The following is a 25,315-nucleotide window of genomic DNA, read 5'->3' as shown; positions in this document are numbered from 1 at the left end:
AGGCTTTCCCAAACAAAAACTAAAGGAGTTCATGACCACTAAACCAGCCCTGCAGGAGATCCTATGGGGGACTCTGTGAGTGGAAAGCAGCAAAGATTACAACAGGCCGGAGACATCACCACAAACACGAAACCTACAGATAACACAATGGCACTAAATCCGTATCCTTCAGTAATCACTCTGAATGTAAATGGACTAAATGTCCCAATCAAAAGATATAGGGTATCAGAATGAATAAAAAAAACCAAGATCCATCCATATGCTGCCTATTAGAGACTCAGTTTAGACCTGAGGACACCTGCAGATCGAAAGTGAGGGAATGGAGAACCATCTATCATGCTAATGAACATGAAAAGAAAGCCGGAGTAGCCATACTTATATCAGACAAATTAGATTTTAAAACAAAGACTGTAACAAGAGATAAAGAAGGGCGTTATATCATAATTAAGGGGTCTATCCATCAAGAGGAGCTAACAACTGTAATTGTTTATGCCCCCAACATGAAAGAACCCAAATATATAAATCAATTAATCAACAAATATATAGATAATAATACCGTAATTGTAGGGGACTTTAATATTCTACTTACAACAATGGACAGATCATCTAGGCAGAAAATCAATAAGGAAACAATGGCTTTGAATGACACATTGGACCAGATGGACTTAACAGATATATTCAGAACTTTTCATCCAAATGTAGGAGAATACACATTGTTTTCAAGTTCACATGGAACATTCTCCAAAATAGATCACATACTGGGTCACAAAACAGCCCTCAACAAGTATAAAAAGATGGAGATCATACCATGCATATTTTCAGATCACAACACTATGAAACTTGAAATCAACCACAAGAAAAAATTTGGAAAGCCCCAAATACATGGAGATTAAAGAACATCCCACTAAAGAATGAATGGGTCGACCAGGAAATTAAAGAAGAAATTAAAAAATATATGGAAGCAAATGAAAATGAAAACATGACAGTTGAAACCCTTTTGGATGCAGGAAAGGCAGTCCTAAGAGGAAAATACATTGCAATCCAGGCCTATCTCAAGAAGCAAGAAAGGTCCCCAAAATACAACCTAACCTCATACCTAAAGGAACTAGAAAAGCAGCAGCAAAGAAAGTCCAAAACCAGCAGAAGAGAAATAATAAAGATTAGAGAAGAAATAAATGATATAGAATCCAAAAAAGACCACAGTAGAACAGATCAATGAATCTAAGAGCTGGGTTTTTGAAAGAATAAACAAAATTGATAGCCCCCGAGCCAGACTTCTGAAAAAGAAGAGAGAGAGGACCCAAATACATAAAATCGTGAATGAAACAGGAGAGATCACAACCTCTCTCACAATCACAATCTCTCTCACAAAGAGAGAGAAACACAAACAATTATTAGAAAATACTATGAAAAATCATATGCCAGCAAACTGGACAGTCTGGAAGAAATGGGCAAATTCCTAGACACTCACACACTACCAAAACTCAAACGGAAGAAATAAAAAAATTTGAACAGACCCATAACCAGCAAAGAAATTGAATCAGTTATCAAAACTATCCCAACAAATAAGAGTCCTGGGCTAGGTGGCTTCCCTGGGGAATTCTACCAGACCTGTAAAGCAGAGTTAATACCTATTCTTCTCAAGCTGTTCCAAAAAATAGAAATGGAAGGAAAGCTTTCAAACTCATTCTATGAAGCCAGCATTACCTTGATTCCCAAACTAGACAAAGACCCCACTAAAAAGGAGAATTATAGGCCAATATCCCTGATGAACATGGATGTAAAAGTTCTGAAAAAGATAGTAGCAAATCAAATTCAACAGTACATTAAAAGAATTATTCACCATGATCAAGTGGGAGGCATTCCTGGCCTGCAGGGCTGGTTCAATGCTCACAAATCAATCAGTGCGATACATCACATTAATAGAAGAAAGGATAAGAACCATATGATCCTGTTAATAGATGCAGAAAAAGCATTTGACAAAATATAGCTTCCTTTCTTAAATAAAAACCCTCAAGAAAGTCTGGATAGAAGAAACATACCTTAACATCATAAAAGCCATATATGAAAGACCCACAGCTAATATCATCCTCAATGTGGAAAACCTGAGAGCTTTCCCCCTGAGATCAGGAACATGACAAAGATGTCCACTCTCACCACTGTTTAACATAATGTTGGAAGTCCTAGCCTCGGCAATCAGACAACAAAACAAAATAAAAGGCAAAGAAGTCAAACTTTCACTCTTGGCAGATGACATGATACTCTACATGGAAAACCCAAAAGATTCCACCAAAAAACTGCTAGAGCTGATACAGGAATTCAGCAAAGTTGCAGGATATGAAATCAATGTACAGAAATCAATCACATTTCTATACACCAATAATGAAGTAAAAGAAAGAGCCATCAGGGAACTTATCCCCTTTACAATTGCATCAAAAATTATAAAATACCTTGGAATAAACCTAACCAAAGAGGTAAACCCTCTATATGCTGAAAACAATACAAAGCTTATGAAAGAAATTGAAGAGGACACAAAGAAATGGAAAAATATTCCATGCTCATGGATTGGAAGAACAAATATTATTAAAATGTTGAAAGTCCCCAAAGCGACCTACACATTCAATGCAATCCCAATCAAAATAGCACCAGCATTCTTCACAGAACTAGAACAAACAATCCTAAAATTTGTACGGAACCAGAAAAGACCCCGAATAGCCAAAGTAATGTTGAAAATGAAAACCAAAGTTGGAGGCATCACAATTCCAGACTTTAATCTGTATTACAAAGCTGTCATCATCAAGACAGTATGGTATTGGCACAAACACACTCACATAGATCAATGGAATAGAATAGAGAACCCAGAAATGAACCCACAAATAGATGGCCAACTAATCTTCAACAAAGCAGGTAACAGTGTCCAATGGAAAAAAGACAGTCTCTTTAGCAAATGGTGCTGGGAGAACTGGACAGCAACATGCTGAAGAATGAACCTGGACCACTTGCTTACACCATACACAGAAACAAACTCAAAATGGATGAAAGACATACATGTGAGACAGGAAATCATCAAATCCTGGAGGAGAAAACAGGCAACAACCTCTTTGACTTCAGCCACAGCAACTTCTTACTTGACATGTATCCAGAGGCAAGGGAAACAAAAGCAAAAATGAACTATTGGGACCTCATCAAGATAAAAGGCCTCTGCGCAGCAAAGGAACCTATCAACAAAACTAAAAGGCAACTGACAGAATGGGAGAAGGTATTGGCAAATGACATATCAGATAAAGGGTTAATATCAAAATCTATAAAGAACTTCTGAAACTCAACACCTGAAAAACAAATAATCCAGTGAAGAAATGGGCAGAAGACATGAATGGAAGACAGGAATTCACACTTTTCGAAAGAAGACATCCAGATGGCAAACAGACACATGAAAAAATGCTCAACATCATTCATCATCAGGGAAACACAAATCAAAACCACAATGAGACACCACCTCACACCGGTCAGAATGGCTAAAATTAACAACTCAGGAAACAACAGATGTTGGCGAGGATGTTGAGAAAGGGAACCCTCTTGCAATGTTGGTGGGAATTCAAACTGATGCAGCTACTCTAGAAAACAGTGTGGAGATTCCTCAAAAAATTAAAAATAGAATTATCCTATGACCCAGCAATTGCACTACTAAGAATCTATCCAAAGGATACAGGAATGCTGATTCAAAAGGGCACATGCACCCCAATGTTTATAGCAGTGCCATCAACAATAGCCAAATTATGGAAAGAGCCCAGATGTCCATCAACTGATGAATGGATTAAGAAGGTGTGGTGTGTGTGTGTGTGTGTGTGTGTGTGTACAGGAATACTGCTTGGTGATGAAAACGAATGAAATCTTGCTATTTGCAACAATATAGATGGAACTGGAGGGTATTATGCTAAGCGAAATAAGTCACTCAGAGAAAGACAGATATCACATTATTTCACTGATATGTGGAATTTGAGAAACTTAACAGATGCTCATAGGGGAAAGGAAGGAAAAATAAGATAAAAAACCAAGGGGGAGGCAAAGCATAAGAGATTCTTAAATACAGAGAACCAACTGAGGGTTGATGGGGAGGGGAAAATGGATGATGGGCATCAAGGAGGGCACTTGTTGGGATGAGCACTGGGTGTTATATGTACCTGATGAATCACTGGATTCTACTCCTGAAGCCAAGGCTACACTGTATGTTAGCTAACATTGAGAATAGAAAAAATCCAGTGAGATAAACCACTTCAACCACTGGTATGGTCATAATAAAAAAAGATAGGGGCACCTGGGTGGCTCAGTCAGTTAAGTATCTGACTCTTGACTTCGGCTCAGGTCATAAGCTCACAGTTCATGAGTTTGAGCTTGCATCGGGCTGTGTGCTAATGGCACAGAGCCTGCTTGGGATTCTGTCTCCCTCTCCCTCTTCCCCTCCCCTTCTTGCTCTCTATCTCTCTCTCTCAAAAAATAAAAATAAACTTTTTAAACAAAAATAAAAGACAATGACAAGTGTTGTCAAGGACATGAAGAAATTGAAATCCTCATACATTGCTAGTTAGAGTATAAAAAGTTTAACTTCATTGGAACTCATGAGCTATGAGATCATGACCTGAGCCAAAGTCAGTCACTTAACTGACTAAGCCACCCAGCTGCCCCATCACTTTTTACCAAAATAGAGAAACAGTCCTAAAATTCATACGGAACCACAAAAGACTAAGTAACCAAAGTAATTTTCAGTAAGAAGAACAAAGCTGGAAACATCATATTCCCTGATTTCAAAATATATTATCAAATGATAGTAATCAAAACAGTATGGTACTAGCATAAAAACAGACATGTAGAATAATGGAAGAGAATAGAGAGTCTAGAAACCCATGAATATATAGTCAACTAATCTTCAACAAGGCTGCCAAGACCATTCAAGGGGGAAAGTCTCTTCAAAACACAGTGCTGGGAAAACTGGATATCCACGTGTAAAAGAATGAAATTGGACCCTTGTCTTACACAATACACAAAACCCAACTAAAAATAGATCGAAGACTTAAATAAGACCTGAAACTGTAGAGCTCCTAGAAGAACAAATAGGGGAAAACCTTGACATTGGTCTTGGCAATGATTTCTTGGATATGACACCAAAAGCACAGCCAACGAAAGAAAATAGATAAGTGAGACTACGTAAAACTAAAGAGCTTTGTAAAGCAAATGAAGCAATCATCAAAATAAAGGGCATCCTATGTATTGAGAGAAAAATATTTTCAGGCTATACATCTGATAAAGGATTAATATCCAAAATGTATAAGGAACTCCTATAACTCAATAACAAAAACCCCCAAATAACCTGGTTAAAAAATGAGCAAAGGACCTGAAGGGACGTTTTTCCAAAGAAAACATACCAATGGCCAACAGGTATATAAACGAGTGTCAACATCACTACTCATGAAGGAAATGCAAATCAAAACCACAATGAGATAACACCTCATACCTGTTAGGATGGCCATTATATATATGCTAAGTGTTGGCAAGGATGTTGACAAAAGGGAAAGTAAAAACATAGAAATCCTACTCTGTCAAAATTAAAAACTACCACGCACCAAAGGACACAATCGGAGTGAAAAAGTAACCTACACGATGGTAGAAAATATTTGCAAATCATGTATTTAATAAGGGGCTCATATCCAGAATATATAAAGAACTCCTACAACCAAACAACAGAAAAACAACACAATTTAAAAATGGGCAAATAATTTGAATAAACGTTTCTCAAAGATAATATACAAATGTCCAAGAAGCATATGAAAAGATGCTCAACATCATTAGTTATTAGGGAAACGTAAATGGAAACCAACAGTGAGGTATCATCTCACAGCCATCAGGATGGCCACTATCAAAAAAGAAAAAACCCAGAAAATAACATATGTTGACAGAGATATTGGAGATATTGGATACGAAGAGATTGGAGCTATGGAGAAATTGGAACTTTTGTGCTCTGTTGATAGGAACACAAAAACAGTACAGCTGCTATTGAAAATGATATGGTCGTTCCTCGAAAAATTAAATATAGGATTACTATATGATCCTGCAATCCCACGTCTGAGTATAGACCCAGAAGAACTGAAAAGGAAGGAAATCCTGTCACATGCTACAACATGAGAGAATTTCGAGGTCATTCTGCTGAGTGAAAATAAGCTAGTCACAAGAAGACAAACATATACAGTATGATTCCGTCTATATGAGGTATCTGAAATAGTCAAATACACAGAAACAAAGTGAAAGGGTGGTTGCCAGGGGCTGAGGGGACGGGAAAATTAGAGATAGAATTTCAGTTTTGCAAGATGAAGAAGTTCTGGAGATTGGTTGCACAACAGTGTGAATATAGTTAATGCCGCTCAACAGTGCACTTAGAAAGGGTTAAGATGGTATATTTGATCTTGTGAGGTTGTTTTCAAACCACAATTAAAAAGTTGAAGACAGGCAGCAAACTCAAGGGTTAATTAGCCACTCAAGAGCTGGTACGGGTTTCTCTTGTAAAGAAGTTTAAGAAAGGTTTAAGTACGATGATAAGTGACACCATTAAAATAAGTTGCTTTTAAAGTTTATTTATCTATTTTGAGAGAGAACACGAGCAGGGGAGGGGCAGAGAGAGGGAGAGAGAGAATTCCGAGCAGCCTCTCTACAGGCTCCCGCTGAGCTGCCAGCACAGAGCCCAACACGGGGCTTGAACCCACGAGCCACAAGATCATGACCTGAGCCCAAACCAAGAGTTGGACGCTTAGCCGACTGAGCCACCCAGGCGCCCCTTAAAATGAAATTTTTTTTTTTTATAAATGTTTTTTTTCAACGTTTATTTTTGGGACAGAGAGAGACAGAGCATGAACGGGGGAGGGGCAGAGAGAGAGGGAGACACAGAATCGGAAACAGGCTCCAGGCTCCGAGCCATCAGCCCAGAGCCCGACGCGGGGCTCAAACTCACGGACCATGAGATCATGACCTGAGCCGAAGTCTTACACTTAACCAGCTGAGCCACCCAGGTGCCCCAAACAACCTAGCTTTCGGTGCGTGGAAAAAAGGGACTTCTGACCTGGATGGACCACAGCTCCGATAGAATGAGACTACTATTACGTTCCAATGAAATTATAAGTGTGCTTCTTTAATGTGCTTAAACAATATTACTTTAATGTAAGTCTGTTGAAGCACAGTGGTACCGCACAGAACTTTGTGAGACAACCAAACCCAAGCAAGTGCCATAGACTTCAAATACTGAAAGGACCCTTTTTCATTATTTTAGGGTTCTGTATTTTCATGGCAGATGTTGACATTTTACCATTGTTCCAGAATCAAATGTCAAGTTATTCCTGTTCAGAATCTTCCATTTACATTTTCAAAGAATTCCATGTGCAGCTGTATTTCTAAGTGAACTCTCTGCTTTGCAAAAGCCCGGCGTTTCTAAGCAGGTTTGTAAATAGGTTTGAAGGAGGATATGCAGGCACTGGAGACCTGCCTGGGTTAATTAATTCTCTTTTCAGGCATTAGAACCTACACAAGTAGGCCAGCTGGAGGTGAATGTTTCCTTTGAAAGAGATAATTATATGCCTTACCAATTGTTTGCTTTTCCACATCTCTCCCAGTCAGATTCCCCAGAATTCATAAACTAAGTATCAGGAGAGGTTTTTTCACCTCCTGGGAAACTGAACGTGGAGATGAGCCGAGGTAATAATTGTGCATAATACAGATAGTTTGAAGGTCTGGATGATGCATACAAATAATTATATAAAGAGGGGACTGTGGGCTTCTGCTAAGCATAGCAGCTAGAAACTGCCATGGCTTTGCGAATTGGTAATTATGCTTCCATTCACATTTTCTTTCTTTTGTTAGTTGTAAGATGCCATTCCTTCCGATCGCGCGCCATCCACTTTCTTTCCAGCACAATGCTGTGGTAAATAGCTCTCTGTACCACTCGGCTGTGTAAACGCAAAGGGACCCGGCCCCCTTCCCATCCCCAGGGGAGAGCGCACGGCCCCCCGCACCAGCAGGTTAGGGAGGGCTCGGCCAGGCTGGCGGCTCACCGCTCTCCTGGCCTTTACCATCCAAAGCCCACCTCACCGGGGACCTGGCTTCCCAGGGTGCTTTGTGAGGCAGACCCAAGTGTTCATTCTTCCTTCCTGGTTGGGATTCAAGTTGGCCTTCCCGCTCCTTGAAGTGGCATGCGGCTAGAGAGGCAGCTCTGGGTTCCAAGACGCTTATCAGGACAGCTGCGTGGACTTCCATGCCAATCTGAGTCTTGTGGCTCCTGGTGTTTTCTTTACAGCTGTTTAGAAGAGGACCCGTAAAGGCTAGCGTTTTCATGTGCTTCTCTCCTGCTGTGCCTAAAATCTTGTTTGTTCTACGCTGTTGGGGTAATGGAGCTTTATAAAGATAAAGGACTACAGTTCCTTAATGTTTTTCCTCTTCCAGCTTTATCTACCCCCAAGGGAAAGAATGTTTGAGGAACAGGTCAAGAAGGACCTTTGCTTCCCTTGCAGAAATGGAAGAGGGCCAGAGGGGGGTTGTCTGGTAGCACCTAATTGAGACACAAGTTAACAGCTCTCTCCACAGTAAAAGCAGCAGGGACAAAGGAACAGGTGCCTTTGCTGACCTGTTCACAGCAGCTTCAGCTTCACAGATCAGGGCTGCTCTCCGCCCCGGGCTCCTGTAGATTTCCTCTCTCATTTCACCAGTACTGCTGTGTTAGTGCCCCCTACACAGGCAAGGAGCTCCTGGTGACCGATGTCTCCTCCCCATCTTGCTGTTCAGGATGAGGGTGCGGAGTGGCTCATAAAAAGAATAGATAGATCCACAGAGGCTCCAGACTCGCTCATTGGGATGGGAGTTAGTCCTAAGGGAGAAAAAGTGGGAGGCCCTGGTGGGGGCCTCTGGCATTAGTCCACAACGGGGCAGATGAGGGGTGAAAGCTGGGCTTAATTTCGCCTTAACTGAAAGACTGAAAGGTTCCCGGAAGGAGATTTTGGGGGGGGGATAGGTACCCAAAGAGTGATGCTGTCTATGTTGACTTGGAGCAGGAGAGAAGCTACTCTGTACAGTTTTCCCTGTTAACACTAGCATCTCCTTGCTAGGCCTCTACTGCCCTGGGCCTGTAAGTTTGGCAATTTTGTTTCTTCTCCTTGTGAGAGACTGAAGAAGAGTGGCTGCCTTCGTGCTTTCACAGAGCTTGGGGACTGGAAACGCCATCAGATTTTCCATTTTTCTACAGCATAATCTATTTCTTTTTTAAAATTTTATTTATTTTGAGAGAGAGCCAGCGGGGGAAGGGATCGGAGGTGGGGGGGGGGAGACAGAGGCTCAAAAGCAGGCTCCATGCTGATAGCAGAGAGCCTGACTCGGGGCTGGAACTCACGACCTGAGCCGAAGTCAGACGCTTAACTAGCTGAGCCACCCAGGTGCCCCCAACATGATCTATTCCTGATGGAAACAAGCATGCCGTGGCTGCAAGGGTGCCGGAAGGCAGCCCAAAGGGAGAACTTGTTTGGGGCGCGGGGGGGGGGGGGGCTCTGGTATGCACCTATGGAGAGGAGGAAGTGGCAGAGGAAAACCTGCTGCCCTGGGAATTCTAGAACCTCTGCTGCCCTGCACCTGCACCTGCACCTGTGGGCTTGGGATACCTCTCCTTTCTCTCTTTTTGTGAAAATAAACCTTTAATTAGAGAAGAATTTCAGATGCACAGAGAAGTTGGCAAAGGAAGTACAGGGAACTCCTTTGTAGGCCACGCCCAGTTTCCGCTGTTGTAAACATCTTGCACTGGGATGGTCATAATGAATCAAACTTGATACATCGTCTTAACTCAACTCCACACTTTATTCGGATTTCATTGATTTTTGTAATATCCTCTGTTTCAGGATCCCATCAAGGCTACCACTTAAATTAGCCCGGTAGGGCCGCCATAACAAAATGTCGCAGACGGGGGTGTCGGAGGGTGGGTAAAAAACCAGAACTGTGTTTTCTCACAGGCTGGAAGTCCAAGATCAAAGTGGCAGCCAGTTTGGTTTCTCCTGAGGCCTCTCTCCTTGGCTTGCATATGGACCATCTTCCCTCTGTGTCCTCACATGGCCTTTACTTGGTGCACATGTCACTCCTGGTCTCTTCCTCTTCTCATAAGGACACCAGTCCTTATGGTGGGCCCCACCCTCGTGACCCCATTTAACCCTAATTACTTCTTTAAAGGCCTTACATCCAAATACAGTCACATTGGGGGTTACTGATTCAGCATATGAATTTGGGGTGGGGGACATAGTTCAGCTCACAGCACCAGGTCTCTCTTTTTCATCGGTTGAGACAGGGCGGCTGTGTTTCTGCCTTTACAGAGGTTGGGGAGGAACTACTATCAGCTTTTCCATTTTTTCCAGAAATTTTTCTGTGTTAAAAAGAAAAAAAAGCAGGGTGGTCATCTTAAGGTATATGGAGCAAGATAGATCCTTCCCTTTTTGGTAATGGAAGGCTGCTTAGATATAAATTTAGATGACAGACTCAGGCAGGTGCCACTGCTTATCAATCTGCAGTATTTAAAAAAAAATTTAAGTTTATTTTGAGAGAGAGCAAGACAGCGGGAGAGAGAGAGCGCGCACACAAGCAGGGGAGGGACAGAGAGAGAGGAGAGAGAGAATTCCAAGCAGGCTCCATGCTGTCAGCATAGAGCCTGACGCAAGGCTTGAACCCACGAACCGTGAGATCATGACCTGAACTGAAATCAAGAGCTAGATGTTTAACCGACTGAGCCACCCAGGTGCACTCAGTCTGCAATATTTGAGAAACATTGGTGAGAAAGGACCTGCCGTGTTCACACTAGATCTTTCTTCGCTGGTCTTTGCTGCTCTCTGCGTCTGGTCCTACTCTTCAGATGGATGCATGACGCTACAGTTTTGAGAACATTACTGGTAGTCCCTTTATAGAACTAGAGGCCTCAAGTTCACAATGGTCGTGATGTTTTCTCTCACCCAGTTTATGTCCCAAGAAAAGAATGTGTGGAGAAAAGGTCTAAAAGTGTTCCTTGAGGGAGTGATACCAGTAAAATGGCAGAGCGAGGACCCCTAAAATATCTCTTCTGCATCAAATAATAAGAAGACGATAAGGGTACCTGGGGGGCTCCGTTGGTTGAGTGTCTGACTCTTGATTTGGGCTCGGGTCATGATCTCATGGTTGTGAGATCAAGCCCTGCATTGGGCTCTGCCCTCAGCATGGAGCCTGCTTGAGATTCTCTCTCACCCTCTGCCCCTCCGCTCACTGTCTCTAAAAGAAAAAAAAAAAAAGAAAAGAAAACTGTAAAAAAAAGTCAGGTGTGGTACACACACACACACACACACACACACACACACAGAGGAATATTGTGCAGCCATAAAAGGAGAATGAAATCTGGCCATTTGCAACGATGTGGATAGAGCTAGAGAGTATAATGGTAAGTGAAATAAGTCAGAGAAAACCAAATACCATATGATCCCACTCGTATGTGGAATTTAAGAAACAAAACAAATGAGGAAAGGAAAAAAGACAAACCAAGAAACAGACAATTAACTATAGAGAGCAAACTGAAGTTACCAGAGGGGAGGCGGGTGGGGGGAGAGGGAAAAGGGGATTAGTAAGGAAATTTTAAAAATCTGTGTAGGAAACCCCCCCACAAAGGAGTATGGGAGAGAGTAGTACACATAATAAAACGAAAGAAAGTGCTGGAAAAAAAGTCAGAATTAACTCTTTCAGACCCTGGGAAATTAACCAAATATTTGCAGCAATCAGGGAGTGTTTGTACAAGAAAAAAATGTCTGACTAGGTAAGAACAGGGAGTTCTGTGGTCTTTTAACTTGCTTTAGTCCCATCCCCTACTCTGCAGCTCTCTGGTAACCTTGAAAAACAACAGCCGAACTTCCCATCAAGGCAGCCAACAGAGGGAGCAAAACCAGTATGGAGCTCTTTCAAAGACTCATTCCCAAAGAATGATCTGTCTGGTGGCTCCCTGGAAGACCCCACTCACAAGTGTCTCTGTATTTGACCTGACTCAGAGCTTACTTAGTGTTCGAAACTCTTCCCCATGAGGCAATTGTCAAAAGCAATCCGTGAGGTAATTATTTAACTTCCTGGCTGTCTGGGAAGGCGATACCGGTTGTAGAAAACAACAAGCTAACCAAAAAAACCTTTTAAAATAAAGCTAGGGAATGAGATTTTGAACAGCTCTCTGATAGATTCCTGGGAATCTAGAAGGCCGTATGCATGCTCAGCGTTGTTCGTATACTCAGGAAGGACCTGAGAAGGCCCTAAGCTCTCACCTCTGGCTGACTTGAGGCTCTGCAAAAGCAGAGAGTGAAGGCTAAGGCAAAGTGTTAAATTGATTTCTGGAGCATTGAATGTGGGCCCTAACATACACACAGAATGTTGGTAGACTTATCGGTTTCAGTAGTTTAAAGAAACTCCTGTCCAGTGGATAACTGATCACTAAGCCAACTGAGCAGAGGTTTTGAATGGTCACACATGACAAAGAATACAGACTTTACAGTATTACTTCAGGAAAATCCCCTAAACAAGCAGCAACAATTAAAATAGCAACAAGGACTTTATCTGGGAAGGGGAGAAAATTTGATTTCCGAAGTTTTTACATTCTATTACTTCAAATGCCCAGGTTTCAGCAAAATATTATAAGATAAGCAAAGAAATGAGAAACTATGGTCCATACACAGGATGAAAAGCAATAAACAGAAACTCACTGAGGAAGCCCTGACATTAGACTTACTAGACAAAGATTTTAACTCAGTCACTCACACTATGTTCAAAGAACTAAAGTAAACTATGTCAGAAGAACTAAAAGAAAGTATAAGAATGCCTTCCCATTAAACAGAGCACATTAATTAAGAGAAATTATAAAAAGAACCAAACGGAAAAAGAGAATGAGATCTCGCCATTTGTGACAACATGGATGGGCCTAGAGGGTGTTACGCTAAGTGAAATAAGTCAGACAGAGGAAGACAAATACCAAATGATTTCATTTATATGAATCGAAAACAAAACCCCAAACAAATAGAAACAAATCCAAAAATACAGAAAACGAACTAATTGTTGCCAGAGGGAGGGGGGTGGGGTTTTGGGCAACATGGGTGAAGGGGAGTGGGAGATATAGGCTTCTATTTACAGAGTGAATAAGTCACGGGGATGAAAGGTACACCACAGGGAATATACCCTGTGGTGTTTTAACAGCATTGTATGGTGCCAGATGGTAGCTATACTTGTGAGCACAGCAGAACATATATACAGTTGTTGAATCACTATGATGCACGCCTGAAACCAATGTAACAGAGTCGAGACCTCAACTCTACTTCGAGTTATATAAAAAATAATCATTAAATGGGGGAGCCTGGAGGGCTCAGTCAGTAGAGCATGTGACTCTTGATCTCGGGGTTGTGAGTTCGAACCCCATTTTGGCCGTAGAGATTACTTTAAAAAAATAAATAGGGGCACCTGGGTGGCTCAGTCATTAAGCATCTGGCTTTAGCTCAGGTCATGATCTCACAACTGGCGAGTTGGAGCCCCACTTTGGGTGAGCTTGAGCCCCGCGTCCGGTGAGTATGAGCCCTGCTTCAGGTAAAACACGAGTCCTGGGTGAGCCCTACTTCTCTCTCTCTCTCTCTCTCTCTCTCTGTTTGTCTCTCTCTCTCTCTGCCCCTCACTCATTTGTACCCTTCTCTCTCTCTAAAACACATAAATAAAAATAAATTAATTCGTTCAAAGAAGAACCAAATGGAAATTCTGGAGTTGAACAAGACAATAACTGAAATGAAAATTTTCCTAGAGGGGCTCAAGAGTATATTTGATCAGAGAACTTGGAGATGGGTCAATTAAAATGATCCCGTCTGAGAGACAGCAAGAAAACAGAATGAAAAATAAACAGAGCCTCAGAGACCTGTGGACACCGCCAAATGCACCAACAGTTGCATAATGAGCGTCCCGGAAGAAGAGGAAAGAGCAAAAGGCAGAAAGACTGTTTTAAGAAATAATGGCCAAAAACCTTGCAAAATTTGATGAAAAACATTAATTTGCACACCCAGCAAACTCAACAAACTCTGATTTGATTAAACTCAAAGAGATCGAGGGGCACCGGGGTGGCTCAGTTGGTCAAGTGTCCGACTTCGGCCCAGGTCATGATCTCGCGGTTCATGAGTTCGAGCCCCACGTCGGGCTCTGTGCTGACAGCTCCGAGCCTGGAGCCTGCTTCAGATTCTGTGTCTCTCCCTGTCTCTGGCCCCCCATGCTCATGCTCTGTCTGTTTCTGTCTCTCAATAATAAATAAATGTTTAAAAAATTTTTTTAATTAAAAAAAAAAAAGAGATCGACACCTAGGCACATCAAACTGTTGAAAGATAAAGACCAAAAGAGAATCTTGCAAACAGCAAGAAAAAGTGATCCAAAATATAACAAGGGATCCCCCCATAAGATTAACAATGACTTATCATCAGAAGCCACGGAGGCCATATCACCTGTGAGAAGGCAGTGGCACAACATATTCAAAGTGCTGGAAGAAATAGTCCATCAACCAAGAATTCTAAATACGTCAAAACTATACTCCATAAAAGAAGAAGCAATTAGGACATTCCCAAATGAATAAAAACAAAGAATTCTCCCCTAGCATCCCTGCCTTCCAAGAAATACTAAAAGGCGTTCTTCAGGTTGACATGAAAGGACAGTAGACAGTCACTTGAATCCACGTGAAGAAATAAAAAGCCTCAGTCGAGTTAGCTCCATAGACAAACATAAAAGACAGTATCTATGTATCTTTCCCGTAACTTGTTTTTCTATCTGATTTAAAAGACAGCTGCATAAAGCAGTAATTATAAATCCGTGTTCATGGGCTTATAATGTATAAAGACGTAAAGCAAAAAGGAAGGGAGAGTGAATGGAGTTTTATGAGAGCAAAGTTTGTGTAGACTCTCACAATTAAGGTGATATTAATATGAACTAGATTGTTATAGATGAAGACGTTCATTGTAATCACCAGAGCGACCACGGAGAAAATAACTCAGCGTCATTATGCCGACCAGACAATGCTAGGTGACTTTCTATCTGCCCGTGGCCTGATTTGCCTTCCCTCTTCGTCCCCTGTGTTTTTCCTCCAGTGCTGCTAAGTTTGAACCTTTATGGGGCTGGGGGGGTATGGAGTGAGGGAGACATTGTTCATTCTGCCGCACGCATATCTAAGGTAAAGGGACTCATTAGGCCCAATCTTGTATTAGTCACTGCCTGATTTCATCTGAAGAAAATGGAAGTGAAAATAATTCTTTTGTGGAATTATCTTTGGTTGGCGAGGCAGTTCTGGCCGGAGGGGGTGCCTTCCTGGGCCCTCTCTCCACCTCAGTCAGGGTGGCCACGTGCAGGCCGCACGCAAACTGTCGATAGTATATCTGTATGTACTATGTACGTATAGCCTATGCATGTCCGTGAATGTAGGCATTCATGTGAAGGAGCCTGGAGACAAAAGAAGGATTTTGAGACAGCGTCTCTGTAAGATGCCCACTGAGTCTCAGTACAGCTTAGAAGGATACAGTGAGTTGATGAAAACTAGGAGTCTGGACGTTTCTCTTTAGCATCTCCTTCACGGGCCTCAGCTGCTTTGTGCTGACAGCCTTTGTTGATCTCGTCCCATTTTCTGTCCCGTTTTGCATTGGACTTGCGTCTTCCCCCTCCCCCGGATGCTGGGTTAGACTTTGGTGGTTTGTTGCCTCTAAGAAAAATGCGTTTTTTACACCAAGCCTGCAGTACTCACATACTGCCCTACATTTTGAAGGGCAAGGAGAAATTTTGGTTGTGTTCTCTCCTTTTCTTCCCTCTCTGCTTTCCTCCCCTTCTGCTCAGGCTCAGGAGGTTGTCTCGGTCCCGGGAACAACAGGCCGTGGCGCAGATTTAGGCAGTCTGGCACTTTGTCTGGGCTGCGAGGCTCTCAACAGCTCCACAGCGCCGTGGGGGAATCACACTGCGATCGGATGGGGCCAGAGACAACCGGGAAGCAGGTAAACGTCTGGAAGTATGTGATGTAAAGCCTTTTTCTTCTTTCTGCTTTTCTTTCTGTTGCAAAGGCCAGACCAGCAGGCAAAGTGTGACCACACTAGGCAAGCAGCACTGGGGGAAGGAGCGGCCAGTATCTGTGTCAAAAGCCACGGGAGGCGCCACGGGACAGCTGGGTTACTGTCGCCCCGAGGAATACGGTTAGATAACATGAGAAGTCAAGGCAGGCTGATTACCACCCTCGGAAAGGAGGAAACTGCTAACAGGTCCCAAAGTCTGGAGGTGACTGAGATTTCAGTCCCTAGAAGGGGGGCCAGCACGGCTGGTGCTGTGGGATCAGGGTACTAGGTGGGACACCAGAGTGAGGCCGTAGGCTCAGGGAGGAGGCACTGTTCCGGTGGCAGAACTAGGGTGCGAGGAGGGCCTGGACCTCAGGACAGGGTGTGTGCCGAGCAGTATAAAGCTCGGCTTTGCATCCTGAGCTTCCCCCACGTGCCAGAGGCAGGCGCTGTGCCGGGTGCTGGGTATGGAATGACAAATAGGACAGGGCGATCCCAGCTTCGGAAAGTTGGGGAATCAAAATGGCCTCAGCGCCACCACTAGCTGTGTGACCTCGGGCAAGTCACGAAACTACCCTGCGGCTCCATTTTCTCAACTGAGAAATGTCTTTGAGGCCGTCGTGGCTCCTGTGAATTCTCAGTTTGGTTGGAAGGAGCAGAGGTGTGGTAGGCAGAGTTTGTGTTTTCTCCATTTTAGTATGAAAACGTTCAAACGTGTAAGAAAGTTAAGAGGAGCGTAAACACCAAACGCCCGCCACCTAGATTCTGTAGTGGTTAACGTTTTGCTATGTTTGCTTTACCACCTGTCTGTCCATCCTTCCACCCACCGACTAGAGGAACTTGCGGACATCGGTACACTTCATCCCTAAATGCTTCAGCAGGCATATCGTCACCTGGAATTCAATGTTTATTTATGGTATTTTTTGTTTTTGAGGTAAGCCTTACAACACAGTAACACGCACAAATCTCGAGCGTACTCTTAGATGAGTTGTGGCGAATGAATACACGTAACCCAAACCCCTATCAGAATATAGAGCATTTCCTTCACTCCAGAGAGTTCCCTCATGCTTCTTTCTAGCCAATCCCTGCTCCACCCACCCTGTAATAGTTTCCTAGGGCTAATGAAACAAATTATTATAAACTGGAGTGTTGAATACGACACAAACTTATTCTGTCACAGTTCTGGAGGCTACAAGTCCAAAATCAAGGTGTTAGCGGGGCCACGCTCACTCTGAAGGCTCCAGGGAAGAATCTGTGCTATTGCTTTCTTTCAGCTTCAGGTGTTACTGGCAGAATCTGTTCTAGTTCTTTCTTTCAGCTTCAGGTGTTACTGGCGATCTTTGGTATTCCTTGCCTTAAAGACACATCACTTGAATCTCTGCTTCTCTCATCACATGGTACTCTCCTTGGATGCATCCGTTTCTGTCTCTCTTCTTATCAGGACACCAGTCCTATCGGCTTTGGGCCCATTCTAACGACATATTTTATTTATTTTTATTTTGAGAGAGAGAGAGAGAGAGAGAGTGAGCAGGGGAGAGAGGAAGAGAATCTTAAGCAAGCTCCACCCTTAGTGTGGAGCCCAACATGGGGCTCAATCCCACGCCCCTGGCATCATGACCTGAGCCGAAATCGAGAGTCAGACACTCAACCGACTGAGCCACTCAGGCAACCCTAATGACCTTATTTAAACTTGATTTTATTTGCAAAGACTGTGTTTCCAGATAAGGACACATTCACTGGTACTGAGGATTAGAACGTCATCTTATCTTTTGGGGAGGCATAATTCAACCCATAACCTACCCCCAGTTGCAACTGCTCTCCTGATTTTTTCCACCACTGATTTTGCCTGTTCTAGAATTTCATATAAACGGCATCATGTCGTATATATATGTTGTTAAGTCTCGTTTCTCTCACTCAGCATGTTTTTGTGATTCATCTACCCTGCTGTATGTATCAGTTCTTAATTCCCTTTTATTGTTGAATAGTATTCCACTAGATGGATGTACCACCGCTTATCAATTCTTTTGTTGATGGACACTTGGGCTGTTTCTAGTTTTTAACTTTTTTTAATATTTTATTTTAGTTTTTGGGAGACAGAGAGCACAAGCAGGAGAGGGGCAGAGAGGGAGGGAGACACAGAATCCAAAGCAGGCTCCAGGCTCTGAGCCGTCAGCACAGAGCCCGATGCGGGACTTGAACCAACAGATGTGAGATCACAACCTGAGCCAAAGTTGGATGCTCAACCAACTGAGCCACCCAGGCGCCCCTCTTTCTAGTTTTTTAGTTATCAGAAATAAAGTCGAAGGGACACCTGACCGGCTCAGTCTGTAGAGCATGGAACTCTTGATCGCAGAGTCATGAGTTTGAGCCCCACATTGGGTGTAGAGTTTACTTAAAAAAGGAAATAAATAGGGGCACCTGGGTGGCTCAGTCGGTTGAGCGTCCAACTTCGGCTCAGGTCATGATCTCGCGGTTTGTGAGTTCGAGCCCCGGGGCGGTCTCTGTGCTGACAGCTCAGAGCCTGGAGCCTGCTGCGGACTCTGTGTCTCCCCTCTCTGCCCCTCCCCTGCTCATGCTCTGTCTCTCTCTGTGTCTCAAAAATAAATAAATGTAAAAAAATTGTTTAATAAAAAATAAAAAAAGAAATAAATAAAATAAACAAAAAGTATAAAATCTTGCAAAAAATAAAAATGAAGTTACTATGAACACTGATAGTCACCTCTTTTTTTTTATTAAAATTTTTTTTAACGTTTATTTATTTTTGAGACAGAGAGAGACAGAGCATGAACAGGGGAGGGGCAGAGAGAGAGGGAGACACAGAATCTGAAACAGGCTCCAGGCTCTGAGCTGTCAGCACAGAGCCTGAAGCGGGGCTCGAACTCACGGACCATGAGATCATGACCTGAGCTGAAGTCGGACGCTTAACTGACCAAGCCACCCAGGCACCCCATAGTCACCTCTTTTTGTAGACATATGATTTCATTTCTCTTGGGTAAAAGCCTAGGAGTGGAATTACCAGATGGGGAGGAAGAAGGAAGGAGGGGAGGGAGGGAGGAAGAAAAGGAAGAAGGGAAAGAGTGGGGAAGGAATTCCATTTTATTTTCATTTATTTATTTTTAGTTGTTTTAAGTTTATTTATTTTGAGAGAGGGAGAGCAGGAGCTTGAGCAGGGGAGGAGCAGAAAGAGGGGGAGAGAAAGAATCCCAAGCAGGCTCCACGCTGTTCGTGAGCACGAACCATGAGATCGTGAGCTGAGAGGAAATCAAGAGTCAGACACTCAACCGACTGAGCCACCCAGGCGCCCAGGGATTCCATTTTAAAACGCGAGCCGTGGGGCACCCGAGTGGCTCAGTTGATTGGGCATCTGACTTTGGCTCAGGTCATGATCTTGCAGTTCCCGAGCTCAAGCCCTGCGGTGGGCTCTCTGCTGGCAGTGCAGAGCCTGCTCGGGATCCTCTCTCCCTCTCTCTCCTCACTTCCCCCGCTTGTGCTCTCTCTCTCTCTCTCTCTCTCTCTCTCTCTCTCAAAAATAAATAAACATTTGAGGCACCTGGGTGGCTCAGTCGGCTGAGCGTCCGACTTCGGCTCAGGTCATGATCTGGCAGTTGGTGAGTTCGAGCCCCGCGTCGGGCTCTGTGCTGACAGCTCGGAGCCTGGAGCCTGCTTCAGATTCTGTGTCTCCCTCTCTCGCTGCCCCTCCCCTGCTCACGCTCTGTCTCTCTGTCTTTCAAAAATAAATAAATGTCAAAAAAAAATTTTTTTTAATAAATAAACATTTTAAATAAATAAATAAACAAATAAAAATAATTGGGCTCCGAGCCTGGAGTTGGGATCAAACTGATGTCCCAGCTGGGGGTAGAGGAGGCCTATCGGGACCGGAATCGGGCCCTTGGGGTGACCTTAGTACGTTGCCCAGGAATGAAGATTCATTTGTCTTCGGCTGTGCCTCTGCCATCCACGCCCTCCTGATTTTTATGGCTCCTGCCTGCAGTGACCGGGGTCCACGTGTTTCAGGTTTGGTTTTGGAAACATCATTTGCTATTTCTGGGTCTAAGACGTCTTTTTAAACCAAAGGTCCTGGCGGCTTACACTGAATCGTGTTGTGCTTTCCAAATGTCTTATTAGGGGCCGGTTTCCTAGGAACTATTTCTTGGTGCTACCTGGCCACATCGGGGGAGAGCGGATGGCTGGCCGGCTGGCCTCGGCCGCTGGCTGGGATCCAGTTGTCTGACGGCAGCCAGCCCTTGCCGCAGACCGCGTTTCGTTCCTGTGTCTCCTGGTGGCATTCCTCCGACTCTCCTCCTGGGCGGATTCCAAGTGGGTATCTCTCTTGCTCTTAATGAGTTTCAGGGAAGAAGATCCCACAGCCTCCTTTGACAGCTTATATTACAGTGCTTTATAATATTGCCAAGCAACGCCTTTCTATTTCTACTGCGCCTCATTTCCTCTTTTTGTGAAGTAGCGGAAATAGACGTGGGGCTGCCACTGCCTTCTCCCACGACAGCCCTCATGTCCTGTAATCCCATGAAGGTAGCTTTGTGCATTAGCCCTCCAACTTCTTTCTAGAAAAAGGAGAGAATATATATCTTAGTATCCTCCCAATCTGAGGCACTACTGAGCGTGAGTGAATCCACTACCTTGAGAGCTGACGTGACCCTTGGGTACTTGTCCCAACTGGACCGTTATCACACAAAGACTTTTTCTCTTCACCTAGTTTGCATTCAGTTAACCCTTTGGCACACGCCCGAGGAAGGTGGTTTGTTTTCCTGTTGATTGGGCAAATCTCGTTGCTGTGACACTAACCTGTCTGGTCCTGCTTCATATCCAGCTCTTCGGACTTATGTCTGATCCTTGACTCTGGAACCCAGTCTGCTGTTTATAGTATGGTCATCTCAGTGTTTGTGGCTTATACTGACAAGAGCTTTTACTTTCCCTTTTTTGGTGTGAAAGGATCCTTTAGATTATTAGGGGAGGAGGACCAGGATCAGCCTCCAGACGATGACAAGAACTGATACATTGTTGTGCTTGGGAACAGCACATATTTGATTTACAGTATAGCTACATTTGGTTTCAGTTTGGAAAGCCAGTATGACATAATGGTTAAGAGCACAAGCTCTGGGGGCACCTGGGTGGCTCAGGCAGTTAGTGTCTGAGTCTTGATTTCAGCTCAGGTCAGGATCTCGCAATTCACGAGGTCAAGCCCCATGTCGGGCCCTGCGCTGACAGTGCGGAGCCTGCTTGGGATTCTCTCTCTCCCTCTCCTTCTGCTCCTCCCCACCCCCTCTCAAGATAAATAAATAAACATGTTTTTTTTAATTTTTTTTTTAACATTTATTTATTTTTGAGACAGAGAGAGACAGAGCATGAACGGGGGGAGGGCCAGAGAGAGAGGGAGACACAGAATCTGAAGCAGGCTCCAGGCTCTGAGCTGTCAGCACAGAGCCTGATGCGGGGCTCAAACTCACGGACCGTGAGATCGTGACCTGAGCGAAGTCGGACGCTCAACCGACTGAGCCACCCAGGCGCCCCAATAAACATTTTTTTAAAGAGTATAAACTCTGGTATTGGACAGACCTGGGTTTGAATTGCCAGCTCTGTTACTTACTTGCCTGTGATTTAGGACAGTCACAGTTAACTTCTCTCCATGCTTCGCTTTGCCTTATTTGTAAAGTGGGCACAAATATAACATTACCTGTCTGAATGGATAAACAAATTGTGGTAGATACATACAAATGGAATACTATTTGGCAATACAAAAAATATACTAAAATGGCAAATTTTATGTTATATATATTATGCCACAATTTAAAAACTAATAATGTAATATACTAAAACCATTGAATTGTATACTTGAAGTGGGCGAATTGTATGGCATGTGAATTATATCTTAATGAAGCTGTTTAAAAAGATAGAATGGACTGGTGATACATGCAAGCCCCTGGATAAATCCCAAAATCATTATGCTAAGTGAGAGAAGCCAGACAAAACAGAGTATATGCCACGTAATTGTACGTATATAGAAGTCTAGAAAATGCATACTAATCTATAGCGACAGAAAGCAGATCAGTGGTTGTTTGGCAGGGCGGATGGGAAGGGTCAGGAAGGAGGGATTACAAAGGAGAGCCAGGAAACTTTTAGAGATGATGGATATGTTAATTATCTTGATTATGGTGATGGTTTCGTGGGGTGTATACATATGTCTAAACTCATCAAATTTATACTTTAAATATGTGGAGTTTATCATGTGTCAATTATACCTTTAAAGAGCTGTTTTTAAAAAATGACACTTTTTTCATTTGGCTGGTAAGAGGTTGGAATGAGATAGTGATTGACAGTGGCCTGGCACATAGTAAATGCTTCAGAAATTGTAACTGAAAAAAAAATAATCAGGCATATAAATGGTCAATAAGCACATGAAAAGATGCTCAACATCATTAACTATCTGGGAAAAGCAAATCAAAACCATAATGAGATACTGTTTCACATCTATTAGAATGGTTATAATAATAAAGAAGAAAGACAGATAATAACAAGTGTTGTCCAGGATGTGGAGAAATTAGAACCTTTGTGTACTGCTGATGGAAATGTAAAATGGTGCAGGCACTCTGGAAAACAGATTAGGCCTCCTCAAACATTTATTTATTTTTTTAAATGTTTATTTATTTTTGAAAGAGAGAGAGAGCGCGCGCGCAGCGCGCGCGCACACACGCGCATGAGTGGGGGAGGGGCAGAGAGAGAGGGAGACACAGAATCCGAAGCAGCTCCAGGCTCTGAGCTGTCAGCACAGAGCCCGACGCAGGGCTCGAACTCACGAACCGTGAGATCATGACCTGAGCCGAAGTCTGTCGCTTAACTGACCGAGCCACCCAGGCGACCCGGCCTCCTCAAACATTTAAACATAGAGTTAACATGTGACCCACTCCTAGGTCTATATACCCATGAGAACGGAAACATACGCCCGCCCAAACACCCATACACAAATGTTCACAGTAGGATTATTCAGAGTAGCCAAACAATGGAAACACTCAAATGTCCATCAACTGATGAATGGATAAACAAAATGTTGCATATGCATATACTGGAATATGATCAGCATGAAAAGGAATGAAGTCCTAATGCATGCTATAGGACATACAAAGCTTGAAAGCAGTATGCTAAATGAAAGAAACCGGTCACAAAAGATCATGTATCCAGAATAGGCAAATCCATAGCGACAGAAAGTAGATTGCTAGTTGCCTAGCACTGGAGGGGTTAGGGCAAAATGGAGAGTGATTGGTAATGGGTACTGGATTTCTTTTTGGAGTGACAATTATGTTCTAAAATTAGAGTGTGGTGATGGCTGCACAACTCTGTGAATATACTGAAAACCACTGGATTATATACTACAAAAAGGTGATTTTATGGTATGTGAATTATGTCTCAATAAAGCTGTTATTTTAAAAAGTCAATCAGCCAACAAGTATTTATTATTTTCTCTGTGTTTGATAGGAGGTCAGTGTCCCTAATGCCAACATCTTCCATGCAGCAATGGGAATAGAAAGCATTTTTAGTTTGTTTTTTTGTAAAAATTCATTTATTTTTTTGAGAGACAGAGAGACAGGGAGAGAGAGGATCCCAAACAGGCTCTGCGCAGATAGCGCAGAAGAGCCCGATACGGGGCTGGGGCTCACGAACTGCGAGACCATGACCTGAGCCAAAGTCAACGCTTAGCCCACTGAGCCACCCAGGTGCCCCCAAAGCATTTTTATCCAGAGGAAATATTTTCAATTTTTGTTGAACGTGTTGGAAGTGTGAATGAAAGAAGTGGGAAGTAAACACCTATTTGTCATAAAGTTTCCTACAGAATATAAAGTGTTGTTTTTTTTTTTTGTAGCCTAAAGCCTTGCTGCTTTGTGGTCAGTTGCAGGAGCACCACCTGGGAACTTGTTCGAAATGCAGAATCACGGGTTGCACGGAGACTTTCCGAATCAGAATCTGCATTTTAACAAGATCCGCAGGTGTTTGGCATTGCACATTACAGTCTGAGAAGCAATAGCCTGAAGGTTAGCAGGATGACTTCATGACACTTTAATTTGCCTTATAATCAGTCTGTAAGTGAGATGGTGACAGCATATTTAATATTGTATTATGTTGAATATTCTCTATATAGATGAATCATAGATGTAATCATAATCCGAAGAATTGAAGGTGAGTCCATTTTAGTATAATTTCTGTCCTTACTTTTAATCTATTACTTTTCATAGCCCTTTGCAAAATCCTATAATACATTTCTTTTCAGTGATAATATTTTTCTGGTAATTTGTCATGACGATGATTAATATTGCCATATTTCAAGACATACCTGCTTAGTATACTGTAGAAAAAATTCTTCGAATTTTAAATTAGAAGTGTGGGTACAAAGATAATTTCTAGTTTTAAAGTTAAACTCAGTAGTAAGAAAAACTATTTGCTTTTTAGCGTATTATTTGCTTAGTATGAAAAGTAGGTAAGTTATACTACTCGGTTAAAAGCTGTTCATTTTCAAAGGATTATTGTGTCCTTGTTAAAGTGCTAAATTACATTTTCAATATTATGGGGCTGCTGTTTCATCTATGTAGAAATTAAGGTAAAATGACAGACTGGTTTCATAAAATAAAACTGTTAGGTACATTAATTTGAGCAATATTTGATAAGTATATATTCATATATTTTGGAGAAGGGGTCATATAATCAACTTTGAAAGCATTTCTGATGTATCAATCATACGTATGCATTTTGTAAAATTCAAATAAGTCTCTTTTTGCCTTCCTATAGTAATATTATGCCTTTTGAATATCCATTTAGATGATAAAGTTGTTTTCTTGATCTTCCTATATTGCTGGAGATTTTATTTTACAATTCACCTGCCGGATCTCTCAAGTATGAGCATCCAGACGTTAATAATCACCCAGTAGGCCAGAATCTGTGTTTATTATTTCCCTAAGTTATTGTGGCATAAATAGAATGTAGTTTATTTGTGGTTTGTTTTAGGTATCGATTAATATGATTTGATAATATATATGGCCCCATTTTTTTCTTCTTGCCTTTGCTCTCTTTTGGCCCATCTCTTTTCAGAAGAAAAGGGACAACTTACTCTTTAGGAATTACTGTGTTGGAGGGGCGCGTGGGTGGTTCGGTCGGTTAAGCAACCGACTCTTGACTTTGGCTCAGGTCATGATCTCATG

The sequence above is a fragment of the Acinonyx jubatus genome, chromosome X, assembly GCF_027475565.1.
Source record: "Acinonyx jubatus isolate Ajub_Pintada_27869175 chromosome X, VMU_Ajub_asm_v1.0, whole genome shotgun sequence".
Classification (NCBI taxonomy): Eukaryota; Metazoa; Chordata; class Mammalia; order Carnivora; family Felidae; genus Acinonyx; species Acinonyx jubatus.
The sequence above is the reverse complement of the archived record's forward strand: the minus strand, read 5'-3'. Positions refer to the sequence as shown.